Source organism: Pteropus vampyrus, unplaced genomic scaffold (assembly GCF_000151845.1).
Source record: "Pteropus vampyrus isolate Shadow unplaced genomic scaffold, Pvam_2.0 Scaffold66, whole genome shotgun sequence".
NCBI lineage: Eukaryota > Metazoa > Chordata > Mammalia > Chiroptera > Pteropodidae > Pteropus > Pteropus vampyrus.
In genome coordinates this window covers 2189931-2206462 of record NW_011888847.1, presented here as the reverse complement: position 1 = coordinate 2206462, position 16532 = coordinate 2189931, and positions in this window count along the sequence as shown.

The following is a 16532-nucleotide window of genomic DNA, read 5'->3' as shown; positions in this document are numbered from 1 at the left end:
AACGCTCATGAGTAGATGCTCCGGAGAGAGCAGGGCTGCAAGATCTCTGAGATCAGCTTAGCTCCGATGAGGTAAGAAATGATTTGGCCTCTTTAGAGTTGCCAAGTTGTTGTTATTTGAACCTACCCACCTTGCCACCCTAGGGACGTGTTTGCACCTAAGGGGGGTGTCTTATTATATGAAAAACTAAAAGAGAATTACACCACAGGGATGATCCAACATGAGGGAGAGAACATACTTCTTCCACTCACTTTTCAGTGAAGCAAGGAGTAATAGGGGCACTTCACTGCCATTAACAGAAAACCCAATCAAAACAGCTTAAACAATCTCACTTAACAAGAAATCGCAAAGAAGGCTGGTTCCAGCAATGGTTAATTTAGCAGCTCGATGACATCACCCAGGTTCTTTCTATCTCTCTGCTCTACTATCCTCAGGGCTATTGTCAGACGTAGGCTGGTAGCTAGATGCTTGAAGTGGTTTCAGGCACAAGAAATCAAACCTACTGACACCTTGATTTTGGACATCCAGCCTCCATAACTATGAGAAATAAATTCCTGTTGTTTAAGCCACCCGGTCCATGGTACTCTGTTAAGGCAGCCCTAGCAAAGGAATATATATAGATACCCCAACTTTTCCCTCTTCCTTCTTTACAAGCTCTGGCTGGTACCCACCCACACTGGCCAACCCCATACCAAAAGCCAGAAGGCATGAGAGCAAGTAGGCATGGTCCACGCAGGTCAGCCCCTCAACCAGAGCAGGGTGAAGATGGAGAGTGGACCAGAAAGACAGACAGAGGATATCTACATGCCTGGGAGGGGTGTTGAGCCAATTGAATGTATCGTAAGGACAGGGACCAGGCTTCTGATCCCAGGTTTACAAATAGGACACAGGATGGTGTAGTAAAAGAAGGCTACCGCTTGAACCAAGATTGGAAGAAAATAGGAAAAATGGCAATGTTTGGCAGGACCGTGGCTGATATTTTTTCCAAACTTTATCAAGTTAGGTTATTTTTAGACTAAAAGGAGACAATCCAGAGGCAGACTTTTAGAAGAAAGAGCTTAATCTAGCTCGGGGAACAGCTGTTGTGGGGCGTGGAAGCTGCAGGGGAAGAAGTGTGGTGAATGAGGGCAAGCAGCTTCCCTGAAATATTTTAAGCATCATCAAAAGAGAGGTATCCAGGTCTCTTGTACACATCAGCCCCCTTCTTGGTTATGACAGGTGACTCCCCCAGCACTGGACTCCATCTCAACATGGGGCACACCTGGAACAGAGTTCAGAGAGGAGCAAAAGCTTGGGGAGATCCCGTATATGCCCCCTCACCTCTCGATTCTGCTCCAGAGTCTCTGGGGAACTGACATTGGTGACTTTGCCCAGTGTTCACACCTAAGGTCTGTGAGTACTGTGGGTGTCCTCCCTATGGAGTGAGACAGGCCAGGCTGTCAACTGTCAGCCCCGGCCCTTCTCTGCTCCACGCTGGGGCCCTCGCACCAGTGCTCCAGACTGCCAATCAGGCCACCTCCCTGCCAGCCCCACTCTGGCTCAGCCCCAGGCCTGCAAGCGTTGGTTCTCCAGAGCAGAAAGTAGCGATTGTCCTCATTGGGTCACCTCATGGGGACCTTGGGCTGGGCCATGTGGAGGGGTCTGAGACCATACCCATCTTTCATACACAGAACTAACACATGCTCAGCTGCTCCCCAAGCCTCCTTAACTTATGAGAATCAATAAAATGAGACCACCTGCCTCAGGAGGTCAGTTTGAGGGCTGTATGAGAATCAGGGCTGGGACTCAGAATGTATGACACATAGACATGTCTGACAAATCGGGAGATTACACCTAGATTATAAGGCCTATGGGACAGAACCCATCCAGATGCCTCACTTAATGGACAACTGGAATTCATGATGATAGCTCACATTTATTGCGCCTGATCTGAGTGCTCACCATGTACCACCTTTGATAACACGCCTGACCATTCCGTGAAAGGGATGCTGTGATTCTCCCCATTGTGTGGATGAGGAAAGCAGGACACAGAGCAGTCACATAATGAGCACACAGTAACACAAATAGTAATGGCAGAGCTAAGGTTTGAACTGAGGTAGATTCAGAGGCTGCTCTCTGAGTTTCTGGCCTCAGTTGCCTTCTAGCTAAAGGTAGCAGGTAAGATACTCAACTGCCTCCAAGAGAACAAGCTCTATTTCCATGAGCAAGAAGAAGCCCTCATGAAGATGACAGGTCTGGTCCTGTGAAGTCCAAAGGAGCTCCATGCCTCCTCCTTGCCATGGTCCACTTCTATCCTCAGACTGATGAGGCTGTCTCTAAAGAGGCCAAATCATTTCTTACCTCATCGGAGCTAAGCTGATCTCAGAGATCCTGCAGCCCTGCTCTCTCCGGAGCATCTACTCATGAATTCAACCTGGGCCTTACAGAGCTCCACAGGAGGGATTAACTGCATAATAGTAAGGACAGCCATTTCTAATCTCCTTAGTCCTCCCTGGGGGTTGTTTGACTTGAGCACTTAACCCCCAGGATATTAAGCAGAGGCCTACTTGGTTAGGACACATTAGTCAAATTGGAACACAGGCTGGGAGTTCTCTTCAGCAGAAATGGACCATTGCCTGGCCCCCCAGCATCCCAGAAATGGACAAGGGACAAACATCTCAATGGCCCCAGCTGCTGGCTTAGAAGTGCTGGGGGAGGAGAGGCATAGGCCTTTAATCTTCCTCTTCTTGACACCAGAAAGAATTGACAGTCCTATATTAATCAGCTGCTCCCCCAGGCAAAGAGCTGAGCCAAGAGACTCCAGATGGGGCAGTTCCTCATTTAGTCCTCATTAGAAAACCAGAGATCTCCAACAGGCACACGTTTAGTTTTCAGTTCTCATCTTGTATACATTCAGGGAACACAAGACATTTCGAGTCAAAACTAGACAGTGGATGCTTAATAATTCACCAGCATTGTCCAACACAAGCTTACATGTAAAATACCTCATAATTCCAATGAATAGCCCATACCGATACAAGGCACCCATTAAACAGGTAGTGGGGGACATTTATCGGACAGACACTTCCTGAAATCATTTTATGTCTACCTGAGAGAACACACCTGCCATAATGAGCCTTATCCAGCAAAAGGGACTGAGCGTTGGAATGGCAACGCTCATGAGTAGATGCTCCGGAGAGAGCAGGGCTGCAAGATCTCTGAGATCAGCTTAGCTCCGATGAGGTAAGAAATGATTTGGCCTCTTTAGAGTTGCCAAGTTGTTGTTATTTGAACCTACCCACCTTGCCACCCTAGGGACGTGTTTGCACCTAAGGGGGGTGTCTTATTATATGAAAAACTAAAAGAGAATTACACCACAGGGATGATCCAACATGAGGGAGAGAACATACTTCTTCCACTCACTTTTCAGTGAAGCAAGGAGTAATAGGGGCACTTCACTGCCATTAACAGAAAACCCAATCAAAACAGCTTAAACAATCTCACTTAACAAGAAATCGCAAAGAAGGCTGGTTCCAGCAATGGTTAATTTAGCAGCTCGATGACATCACCCAGGTTCTTTCTATCTCTCTGCTCTACTATCCTCAGGGCTATTGTCAGACGTAGGCTGGTAGCTAGATGCTTGAAGTGGTTTCAGGCACAATATCCAGAAGTTTAAGAAAGGATCTTCTCCTCTGAGAATAAGAAACCTTCCCCTAAGAAATTTCCCCTTATATCTCATTGGCCAGAATTGGGTCACATGTCCATGCCTAAGTCAATCATAGGTAAGAGGAATGGGACCACCATAATTGGCTTGAACCAATCAGGGCCTACCTTCTGCAGCTAAGGGTGGGCCCAGCCTGGGCTGAAGTACAAGGCTGGCTGGGAGAAAGTGGATGCTTGAATTAAATCAGATTCTATTAGTGAGAAAGAAGCTACACTCCAGCTGAGAAGGCCAACCCAGGAGTTGGCGTAGCAGTAGGCACCAAATACATATAGTCATTTCCCTTTACATGGCTTGCCAAAGGGCACTGAGCTCTAAGTGGCAGAGCTAGAACTCGAATCTACAAAGAGTGCTAAAGATAAACTGGGCTTGTTCACAGTGGTCCTTCGGAACAGCCCCGCAAGGTGAAGGGGCCTCCTTCTCTGGGGAACTGGCTATTTTGTCGTCCTGAAAGTGAGGGCCACAGCAATAGTTTCTTGGGCAGTAGACCCCCCTCTACTCCACCGTGACTCACCTCTGCCAAAATCCAGCCAGCCCAGCTATCACACCACAGCTGTATTTTTCCACCTCTCTGTTCAAAATAACTTCAAAAAGTCTGACGGTTTTTCCTCTGTCCACATTTGATTTATGGCTGCAATTACAAGCTTTCCTTCACACTGTCTTCATGCCAACAGATATCTTTTGCAAGTCAGCAGCACTGCCATTCCAGCTCCTTGCTCAAATCCCTAGCATGTGTACTGCCGAGGACCCTTTCCTCCACATTCTGAGATAGCAGGTCCTGCACCCTGTGCGTTTCCCCCACCCATTTTCTGGGTCTGGGCTGCATGGGATTTATCAGAGTTGGGCAAGAAGTTGAATGCTGTCTTTCAACAGAGACTCTGAAAGACAGGAGAAGTTTCTTCCCCCAGGCAGACCCACCTGGGATGCCTCAGAGAGCCCAGTCTGCAGTCAAGGGGGTGGGCCGCCTCCCTAATGAGGTATTTACCATATGCTTCAGAGGGTTCCCGTTTTTGAGAACCAACAAACCTCTGGGCCATGTGTAATTAGTACCCAGGCTTCACTTCTGCACTTTTTTGCTACCTTTTCCTATAACCATTCTGGAGACAAGGTCTCTGGGTTCAAAACCTGGCTTTGCTTCCTAAATAAGTTCCCTACCTCCCTTTGCACAAATTCCTTCTGTCAAATGGGAATAATGATAGCACCTACCCACAGAGTTATTCTTAGATTACATAAGAATAGATTTGAGTCCTTAGCTTTAGTATCTGGCATATAGTAAGTGTTCTCTGAATGTTAGTTTTTATTATTACTATTATTTGTGTTTATTTTCTAATCTGGAGTGACTGTTCATAACCATTTACTGGGCACCTGATGCTGCCAGGCGCCATACAGGTGGTCCTGACATGGTATCACAGTGGTCTTCACAACTGGGAGACAGCACCTCTGTCTTGCAAATGAGTAAAGCCAGGCCCAAGGAGTTAGGAACTTCTTCAAACTCTTGCAGCCAAGAGTGGGAAAACAGAGATTGCAACGCAGATCTGGCCAAATCCAGACCCGACACTTTTTACTGTACCTACTGCCTTGTAACTCCATTTTATCTGAATACAAAAATTTTTTTGGAGGAATTTGGGGAAACTCGAGAAATCTGGGATGTGGGAAAGGGACATCACCCAGTTAGGATACAATGCCACAATTCCAGAGGTCACCAAGCATCCTGGGCCTCCTCTAAGAAAAGAAGGTGGGGTCTATAGAATCCTTGTGACCTCCCACATCTGTGGCTTCTGTTGTCAGCTACACGATTTTCAATAGTAAGCTTAGGAAACTTGGTAAATAGAGAACGGCCTCCCAAGTCACTGCATGGAAGCACAGGTTGCAAAAAACAAACAAACACAAACAAACAAACAAAAAACCAGACACATGTGTCAGGGCAGGGAGGTACGAATATGGCTCTTGGCCCAGGAGAGGAAAAATGTTCTCTTTGTCCCTTTCCACTGTGCCAATTCAAGGATATTAATTGGACCAGTGTGCTAGCAGGTGGAGTCACCAGGCCTGTTTAAAAGCCCCAGTACATTAGGGCATGGCCCCTTGCAGGCCAAGCCAGAGCAGTCGAGCTAGTCTCTGAGTCCCAAGAGAGAAGGCCCAGAATCGCTGTGCACTAGAACAGTTGCTTCTCTGGGAGTGTCCCTCTCCCCTCTAGTTGCAAGTAGCCCTAGACAGCTCTTTCTTATACCATCTTCCCCCGCCCCAAGTTTGCTCCATTCAGACGAGTCAAAGTCTGTCCCCCGGCAGGCCACCTGAGCCATGTAGGCCCACACGTTAGGGCCCCCTACTGCTTCTGTGCTAGCCTCTGATGACCTCAAACTCAGGTAGGGTGTTAGGGGTAAGGCTCTGAGGGGGTCTGGCTCTCAGAGGAAAACAGTGGTCTGATGTGCTTCCTAGGTTTGGGGTCAAAGCTTCAGCTCCTTTTTCTGGAAGGACTGGGAGGTTGGAAAGATTTGAGTACTTCTGGGTCCTCTGATCTAATATCCCTCTGATGGACATCTCAATCTTCACAACATCTAGAGGGGGTGGTAGGGCTGTGTCATTGAGACTTTGGATAAAAAAAGATTGTGTCTTTGGCACCTGGGAGTTTGCTGCTGAAAAGCTCATGCACTTCTCTGACATGTAGCCCCCAACCCAGTAGTATTAAACTTAGTAAGGGAAACAAGTCCAAGAATAATGGAGACGTTGGGGGTTGAAGGATGGGAGAGGTGGAGAGGGAGCATGTGTCTTGTGCCCTGTGAAGCTAAGAGAGCACCTGGACTTAAATCCTTTCCTGCCCTCTAATACAGCGGTCCCCAACCTTTTTGGCACTAGAGACTGGTGCTCCTGTGAGAATCTAATGCCTGATGATCTGAGGCGGAGCTGAGGCAGTGATGCTAGCGCTGGGGAGCGGCTGCAAATACAGATGAAGCTTTGCTTGCTGGCTCACAGCTCACCTCCTGCTGTGTGGCCCGGTTCCTAACAAGCCATGGGCTGGTACCGGTCTGTGGCCCAGGGATTGAGGACCCTTGCTCTAATACAAGCTCTAATGACACCAAGCGAGCTCTGAAAAACAGCCCATGTGTCACACAAATGACACAGCATGGTTTTAGACCTTTGGCCTTTGAGATGAGGAAGCGATAGCCAAGGCCAAGGTCCAGCTGGCCAGTGGGAATGTGGGGCGGGCTCTCAGGAGTGAGGTTGCAGCTGGGACACAGATTTGGAAGCAGAGGCTGAACCTGCAGTAATGGGTGACTGTGTGGGGATGGCGGGGGCTCTGAAGAGGCAGGCGGGAGGCCTCCGGGAACACAGTGTTCTCAGGAAACAGCAGTTCCCGTTGTAAATCCTGGCTCTGCGCCTCCCACAAACTTCCTGATTTCGAACCGCATGGCCTCAGTGCTGGCACCTTCCCCTACAGAGTGGAAGGGGTCTGACTCGCCTCAGCGAAGATCTCTGAGTGGTCACTGCACTCCTTGGGGCAGGGGTCGGGGGGTGGGTGCTATCTCTCCATCATGCCGATGAGCACCCACAGGTGAGGGGTGGAGGCTGAGCCCCACCCTGCAGCTCGTCGGAGTGGGCATTATTCTATAGAGGGGTCAGCTTGCGTTTCAAGGTAGCACAGCCCTCAAACTGGGATTGCAAAACCTGCATTCTTGTCCCAGGAGAGTCACTAAGTGCCTGGACGTGCTAGGGAAAAACATGTCACTTCTTTGCACCTCAGTATCTTTGCCTAAACAAGAATGTTGAAGCTCTGAGTCCCCTTTCAACTTCAAGGTTTTAGAATTCTACTTTTGGGACCCTTTGGTGCCACATGAATAGCTGGTTGTATATTCTTATGTTGATTCACATTTGGATGCCCTACAAGCTAACATGGTGAGAAAGAGCAGCCTTTCTCTCTCAGCAAGTCAGGGCTTCCTTGAGGAGAGGCCTCTGTCTTCCTAACAGGGCTGACTCTCCTTCTGCTTCTGAATTAAATTCATCTCAACATCGACTAGGCCATGCCATGTGCCTGGCTCTGTGCTGGGCATCACTGAGCCCAAGGAACTTCTTAATCTAGTAAGAGAGACAGACAATGAAACCTCACTGAGATAAGGGGAAGAGAGCAGGTCAGGGAAAAAAAACAATTCACTCAGTCAGGGAGGTCACAGAAGGTTTTGAAGGTTGAATAGGAGTTCGACAGACAGACCAAAGCACACACAAAAAACCCTCTAGGCAGAGGGAATAGAATGTGCAAAAGCACGAAGGTATGAAACAGCCTGGCCCACGGGAGACCTGCAAGGGGTTGAGATGGAATGACGATAAAGAGAAGAGGGACTCTGGGGTGAGGCCGAGGCTGTGAGTGAGAGCAAAGCATGAAGGCCTGAGGGGCAGCTCAAGCTTTATCCTGAGGGCCTTAGGGAGCCATTGAAAGGTTTTAGGCAGGAGAATATGATATGAAGATGTTTCTCATAAAAAAAAAAAAACTGTAAAAAGCAAAAAACTTGTTTGAATATTAAAGTCTTCACAAACTTAAATATTCCAGAAAACGCTTGTGCCTTTAACATAACTAATGTATTTAATTGCTTGCTAATGTTTTTATCTGCGTATGACTCTTGTTAAAACTAGATAACAGCCCCTTTTATGCAGGTATCTTTGGATCCTTCACCATCTCAATTGACTTATTTAGAACACAACTAAATGTTAGTTTCACATAATGATTGTAATTATTTTGATGTACTCTATATGGAAGATAAAGTGTTTTCTCAAGTGTGGAGGGCAGATCAGGGGCAGGGGTGGAAGGGGGAGAGAGCGGAGGCAGGGAAAGCTGGGGGAGCTATTGCAATAGCCTCACCCTGCAGCAAGGGGGACTGGACCGTGGAATGGTGGTAGGAATGGAGAGGAAGGTGTGAAATCAGCCATCCAGGAGAGAAAGGCAGTAGGAGCAGCAACTATCAGAAGTGACTGGAAGGAAGAAGATTCAACGAAGTGCCAGAAACCAGTTAGGCGTGTTTTGTATGCTAGGCCAGGGTCATTTTTGCACATCCAATGAAGCTGTTCTCACAGGAAACAAACCTATGCTCCCTGCCAGCCGCCCTGACCATGCACCCTTTCTCCCAGCGCTCTCTTGGTGGAAGAGCCTGTGACACGCCCCTCCCAAATGTCAACAATGCCCAGGTTGAGAAACCCTGCTTTAGACCAGGATGTCAGGGGTTCTCCCTGCCCACGCAAGCTAGGAGGAGGCTAGATGCTGGAGCGGGGCTCCCAGGAAGGGTGTCCCAGTGATAAGAGTAATCCTGACAATGACAACAGTGAGAGTCTGTGCGCCCCTGGCACTGATGAGGCACAGAGGGGCTAGGACCAGCCTGAGGTCTGCCAAGGGGCAAGGCAGGGCCAGGCCTGGAGCCCATCGCTCAAGCCTCCTGGGACAGAGCCCCAGAAGACCCCTTGAGTCCTCCCTGAATGGCAGAAGGGGAAGGGGGGCTCTTTCCTTCTTCCTCCCAGCGACCCCTACTCCAGTGGACTAGGTCAACTTTTTTCTTCTTTGGAACTTGTACTGTGTTCAGACACCTCTGGCATCATGGGCCATGGGGGCCCAGGTTGGCATCCGTCAGTGGCAGCCCAGAGCCCACCCTCCACTGGCCAGGCTCAGGCTGTTTTGGCAACTTACTCAAAACACAAAAAACAAAAGCAGAGCTGTCTCTAAGATTTCGTTTCTGTCCTACTGCGGCTCATTTTTATTTGTTTATAGATCAACCAGGCTGGCCTCTCCCCAGGGACACAGTCCCAGCGAACCCACAGAGCCCAGCCCGAGTTTGGCAGCACCTGCTGTGAGTCTGAGGAAAATGTTTCCACCAGATCAGTTGTGTTGGGGATGAACCACAGGCCTGAGGGAGCCAGGCACACACGCCAGCCTGGGGCATGCTCCTACCTCTTGGTCAACTGGGCAAACCTATTGCCTTCATCTCCTTTCACTCTTATAATGATTTTTATCTCAGAGATAGCACAGCCCTTCCGTGCCCCCGGCTCTCAGTCCCAGGACTCAAACTCAAACCCTCAGGGCACATCTTCACTTTCCTAACAGGGCCAAAGGCTTAGTATGCAAATTAGGTCACCGTTGCCCCATCACTGCCTCTTCATCAAGCAACTGCCAAGCTCCTTGCCTCTATGACCATGGGAGAAGGTGACACAGCTCCATGTGCCCACAGGGCTGAACCCCAGGCTCAAATGGATCAAAATACCCACCGCACCCCCCCCTGGAATCATGGGTGGCTACTGCCCTCACATTTGGGTGTCTGGCTGCCCAGAACTGTGGAAGCCTGCTATAGAATACACCATCATCTTCTCTAAACTGAACCCTGGCAGTCCTTCCCCATGCCTCCACCCCAGGATAAGAATTTAAAGCCCTCTTTCCTTAGGTACCCTACATGGGACTCTTGGCTCCCAGCCGAACGGCCAGCTTCTTGCATCCCCCCATTACCCTCAATTATCACAGGCCCACAGTGAATGCTTGATAAGCACAGATGGCAGGGAAGGAATGTGATCCTCTGGAACAATGTTCTCAGGCACAGCAAAAGACTCAAGCTGCCAACAAGGACCAGAGTAGCCATCCGGCAATCTCTAGCCCTGAGCCTGGGGCCAGGTGAGGAGGCAGGTGAGGGAGAGGTAAAGGGGAGAAAAGGTGATGTCAGGGGATCAGCGATATGCTTGAGGTGGTGGTAGGAAGTGACCCCAATGGTCTAAGATCCTCTCTGACCTTTCAACTGGAAATAGACGCTCCCCACCGCCAGTACAATATTTCTTACGCTCAACACTCCAAACTCACTTTGCACAATCAACAGAGCCCTGAAAAGATGCCAGGAAGTCGGTTTTGGGGTAATCATATCCTGTTCTGAATGCCCAGGGGAGAATGCTATGTTGAAATACATCTCCCGTAAATCCTTTCCTAGAATAACACCCCCACCGCCACCCCCAGTGCACAGATCTCCTCACTTCCTAAATTAATATCTGCTTTCCTCTGGGCTCATCTGGGCTGGAGGTGGAGGCCAGGCTGGGGGACCCTCCATCTCAGAGGACATAAAGGACAAATAATGAGACGTTTGGTCTTTGCCGGCAGGACCTGAGGCCCCGCTGCTCGGTGAGTCACAGGCAGTGAGTCACCCCTGCATTGTTTGTGTGGAGGATCCCTGGAGAAAGCAGTCAGACCGCAGGGGAAGTTGGTTTTTCTCAGCTTGCTCTGGGCATGTGAGTTTACATGCATGTGTGTTTGCGTAGTGTATGTGCATGTGTGTGGTGTGCATACATGTATGTATATGCGTGCTTGGATTCTCTTGAGTGCACATGGGGTGCTATGTACCTGGAAAATTACTGTTTCCTAATATAGTTGGGTAAAAAAATGACTGTCCTTCAATCACAAGCTTGTGTCTTAAAGATAACAGGGCCATGGTGATACAGACATCAGCCTCCGGACACATCCCTTAGGGGTGCAGAGAGATAGAGGACCTGTCCACTCAGCACTGCTCCCACCCAGCTCCCTCTTCGTGGGACCCACCCTTTGCCCACCACTTATTGATCTTGTCCATACATCGTGTCCCCTAACCCTGCTCCTGGACACAGTTTACAAGGCCAGGATTGAGCACAGGGCCAGAAATGGGAATTGAGACTAAGATTCTAGCCTGGGTCTAACTGTTCCTCTGATCAGAAGCCACATAAAGTTGGAGGCTATGCGTGGCTGTTCTCCCCGCTGTGTGAGCTGGAAAGCACAAAAAGCAGCTGCCGGGAGAGAGGAGAATAAAGCAGATGCCCAGAGGAGCCGGGGGATCATACAGCCCTGCCGTGCCTCTGCCCTGCTCCTGCCGCGCCCCAACCCATTCCCTGTCCTCATCCTACAAGGAGTCACCTTCTCAGCGAGGCCTCTCCTGACACGCCCTCCCCCCAAGCAGGGCACCTCCGTCCTGCTCTGGGTCACCCCCTCTCTTCCTACCAGTCACATCAAGGTTGGATTTTGTTCCCACCATTTCCCCGCCTCCACACCCCCTGCCGCCACCAGACTGAACTCCTTAAGGACAGAGCTGTGGCTCATTTGTCTTTCTATGCCTAGCACTGTGGGTGCCCAAAAGGGTGCTCTGTAAATACTTTTGGGTTGACCAGTGGTGACCTTGACCCTCTCTGTTCCCTACACAGTGAAAAGAGACAGGTTTAACCTAGGTCTCTTCTGCCTCTGTGAAAGTCTGAATTCCCCTCAGCATATAGGGTTGAGAGTAGCTGGTCTCCTTCACGTGTCTCCCCACCCTATGCTGGGGAAACCGAAGGAGGAATTTATCTGTGGTCTGATTCGGGGAGCATTCTGAAGAACCTGAACTCTGTGAGCGGAAGGGCTCGTTTCTGATTTGGTTGCGATGTGTTTGGCTACCAGTAACTAATGCCCCCTGGAGGTGCTTTCAGGAAACTCAGTTTAAGGAATCCAGGGAGCCTTAACCCAAGGATGAGGGCCTTAGAAATCTCCCAAAACATTTTCTATACAAATGTGTGCACATATACATTTTTACAAATATGAAGTCAAATTGTACATCCTCTATGTGGTAATCTATTATTTTAATTCAACAGTATATTACAAACGTTTTTCAAACTTTATTTGTTACTGGTAGTGTTTCCATTGGAAGGATGTGTCAGAGTTAGAGGCCTGTGCTGTGTTGTTGAACATTAGCTTATTTGTTATTTTTACATCGAAAATAACACTATGCATGAATACTGTTGTACCTCCGTGTTGACTGATGGTCTCCATCAGACAAGTTATTTACAGTAGGTAGCATTGTAGGCATTTAAATTGGGGATTTAAATTTTTTTTAATTTATAACACCTAACTGTTCTCCAAGAAAAGATTGCAGCAGCGAAGCCCTGCCTCTCCAGCATCCTGTGAAAGTGCACATTCCCTCACATTTAACCAGCCCTGAGTCCTATGATCCTGCAAATGGTTTTCAAAGAGTCAATCCTTCATAACACATTTTCCCCTCCCTTGCTTAAAATATGGCTTCATAGGAGAAACCCCAAACTCGCTGGGAAGGGGCTGACATGTGTCTAACAGCTTCTACTACGTCCAGGCATAAGGCACAGTCACTCTCACTTAATTCCAAGAGGTAGATATTATTTTTTAATTGGTTTTATTATATGATTCATGAATAGGGCAGCATCCCATCCAGCAACAAGAAAGGTGCTGCCCCAAGAGGTAGATATTATTGTTCCCATTTGACAAATGAGCAAACAAAGGCTCAAAGAAGTTACATGACTTGTTCAAGATCATACAGACAGAAAGTGGCCAGAGTCAGGTTTGGACCCCAGGTCTGAGGGCCTCTCTCCTTATGGCTCCTGGAGACAAAGAACATCTGGCCCTAACCCACGCCTTCTGGCCTCATCCCCTCCTGGACCTGGCCCCGTCCCTTCCCTTTCGCCATACTAGTCCCCTTCAGAGGGTGTTCATCGCATGTTAGCGCAGGTACTACTGGGTGGTGAAATCAAAGGTGATATTTCAAATTGCTTTTCTGTACTTTTTACTACAGCAATACTTTGTTTATTTAATAAAGAAAAAAAGGTTATTTTATTTTTTAAAAAAAATTCTTTGTCAAGATTCTCTTGGAGAAAAAAAGACTCCCCTCCAGTATTTCCCAGTGTCTCCAAACACTTGCATGCGTGCGCTGTAATAAGCTGGAGTTGGTGGGCCACAGGCTCTAGGCAGGAGGGAACAGAGCATTTCAGAAACATCCTGTGACCTTCCAAGGGAAGGCTGGGGCCAAGCTCACCCACAGTCAAGTCTTACACAACAGGCCACTGGCCTTTGAAGACATCCCAGAGCTACCGCTGGCCTTTCTCTCCCCCAGGGACCTGACCTTCCCCCACTCAGGCTGGCTGTCTCCAGCACAGACCCTCCACCAGCCAGGCCCTGGGGAAACAGCTGGAACCAAATGAGTCCAGTGCTGCAGCTAAATGGCCAGACCTTCCAAAATAAGCAAAGGGAAGCCGAGGGAGCCAGGACTGCTGGCATCAACGAGGGAATGAGCTGAGGGCAGCGCGGTGGGGACAGAGCCTAGGAACACATTGCTCAGGCTGAGCCAGTGCTTCAGAGGGGGCTGGCATAAAAAAAAGGGTAGAAGTTGGGAGGTAGAATGGAGAGTGGGCAAGGACTTCCCCCACTATCCCACATCCACTCATATGTACCAGAACACACACTTTTTCTGGGACTTCAGCAATATATTTAAAGCTTGGAGGAAATGCAATATATGTTGGATGGATGGATGGATGGATGGATGGATGGATGGATGGATGGATGGATGGATGAGTGGGTGAGTGGATGAGTAGATGTTTGGCTAAGCAAAGCAATGAATGAGTAAATAGGCCTGGTTCCTTTGGAGCTTAATGACACCAAGATGAATCAAGAGTCATAAAGATGTTCATACTCATTGAGTGCTTAATCCCATTCCTATGAATGTACTTTGAGGCAATAATTCAGAGGAAGAAAATTTCTCTGGCCCCAAAGGCTATAGTACCATTACTTCTAACACAGCGAAACCAGAATGGCCTAAATGAGCAGTGACCTGAGGTTGACGAGTAAATCACAGTAAAATGTTGAGCAGCCATTCAAATGATGACCGGGATGATGGTGTAATAAAAAGTGAGCTTTTTTTTCTGAAATAACATTGAGTAGGAAAAATTTTTAATTGCGTAAGCTTATAGAGTTATGTTAAAAGTCAGGTGGAAAAGTATTTTGGTAAAAAGAACAGTACGAGCTCAGACATTAGAAGATCAATATTCAAGGCCACTTGCATCACAGACTCATCGTTTAATGTCTTCGGCCTCATTTTCCATATCCCTGAAGTGGAGACAAGCAAACTCCATCTCTTGCTTGGGAGGACTGCATTAGCTCTTCTATGTGAAAGGGCTTTGTAAACTGGAAACTCATCACACACTCGTCGAAATTATGTATTCCCCTGGATGGAGATCAGAGGGAAAGCAAAATAAATACAGCGGTGAGATTAGAACGAGGATTCAAGGAAGTGCAAATTCAGACGAAAATAATACAACATTTCACCCATGTCAGCTTGACCAAACACCACCAAACAAACAAACAAATAAAAAGCGCAGACAGAATGTCCTTCATACCTGATTAAATTAAATCTAATCCCTGGCTTGGACTGCCCGAACATTGCTGTCCACCTTGACCAGGTAGAGCTGGGTCAAGGACATGGCAAGGGGGATTATGGGAAGAGCATTCAGAGACAAAAGGCTTTGCTGTCCCCTGCTCCCAGGAAAAGGACTGATAAATTCAGATGCACTGAGCATGGAGTACCTACCACATGCCCACAGCTCCGTGGACATTAAGATGCTAGTTAGCAGACACATAGTGTTTGCTCTGGGCTGGGAATTTTAGAAGTGTTTTTTATATGTTAACTCGATTAATCCTCATAACAACCCATTTAGTTAGATACTATTATCTATTCTTTACAGATGGGAACACGGAGGCATGGAGAGTTTAAGCAACCAGGCCCGAGGTCCCCCCGCTGGTAGCATCACCTTTCACACACGCTCCCTGACACTCCTGCTTCAGTCTTCTGGGACCACCGTCCAGATAGCTGCAGACGGAAGTTTCAACGCAGACGTCTCTGGCTCTACTTCAGGTCTCTTTCTAGAGAACAAACCCACTGGTTAGTCAGCAGTTGGTCATTTTTTCCTGGTGAGTTGTCTTTGCAGCACCAGAGCGGGGGACCCAGCCTGGACCAACACCAGGAACTCATGCCCCATCCTCTCCTCTCAGGCATCCTGCTCCCCATCTCCAGTCCTCTGAGTTCTGAGTTCTGTACCTGGAGCCTGGGGAGGGAGCTCTCTGGAGTGTTCTCCTCGAGCACAAAGGGCCTTGGGGCCCAGAGTCATCGAGCCTGGGAACAGAGGAACTAGCTCTGCGGCCTGGACAAATAGCTTAACTTCTCTGAATCCCATTTCCTCATCTGTCAGTGAGAAGAAGTATATATACTCCATTCCTAGGTCTAACTCCCACGGAGGGTCAGATGAGGTAAAAAGGCAGCCAGAGGGATGATGAGGACCATTCAGCCGGCCACTCTGGGGGCTCCCAAATTCAGGGACAGGGGGAGCCCTTGGTGTGAACTGTGCGCACTCAAGAGAGGACAAGGGCTTCTTGACAGGTAAAGGAAATGGGACTAAAACCCCCAAAAAGGATTAGCAGCGGCCCTAGTTCACAGCTGCTTAGAATTCAGTTCTCAAGTATTTGCTCAGCTCCTGCTGTAGATGAAATTGTGTTTGTGAGTGTGTTTGGGGCCCAGAGGGGAAGGGAGGTGACGATGGAAATGGAAGATGCAGTCAGGTGGCTCGCATGAACCATCAACCTAGTAGGCACCAGATTTTTCAAATCCATGACCTCCTTTAACCCTCACAGTAATCCCAAAGAGTAAGTCTTGTCGCCCCTTTTAAAGATGAGGAAGCAGAAGTCATTCCAAACTTTTCCTTCAATGCTGCCCCTCCAGGTCTAGTTTGGGTGAACCGAGAGCCTGGGATGGGAGGAGTTGCTCTCTGGGGACTTGGGTCTTGGCTGCGTCAGCTGGCCTGGATGTCCATTTCATAGCCTCTCTGTTACTCACTGACAGAATATGACTTAATTCCCCCCAGGCAATACCACTGGGCGCAAGAGGAAATGGGATGACTGTGACACAGAAGCTAAAAGCCTCAATTACCCTTTGTGACAAAAACATAGGACATTTTTATGAAGAGAGAAATTTTTGCCCCATAAATCACACTTATGAGAAATCAGCCTGAGTTGGTGACCATGGTGACA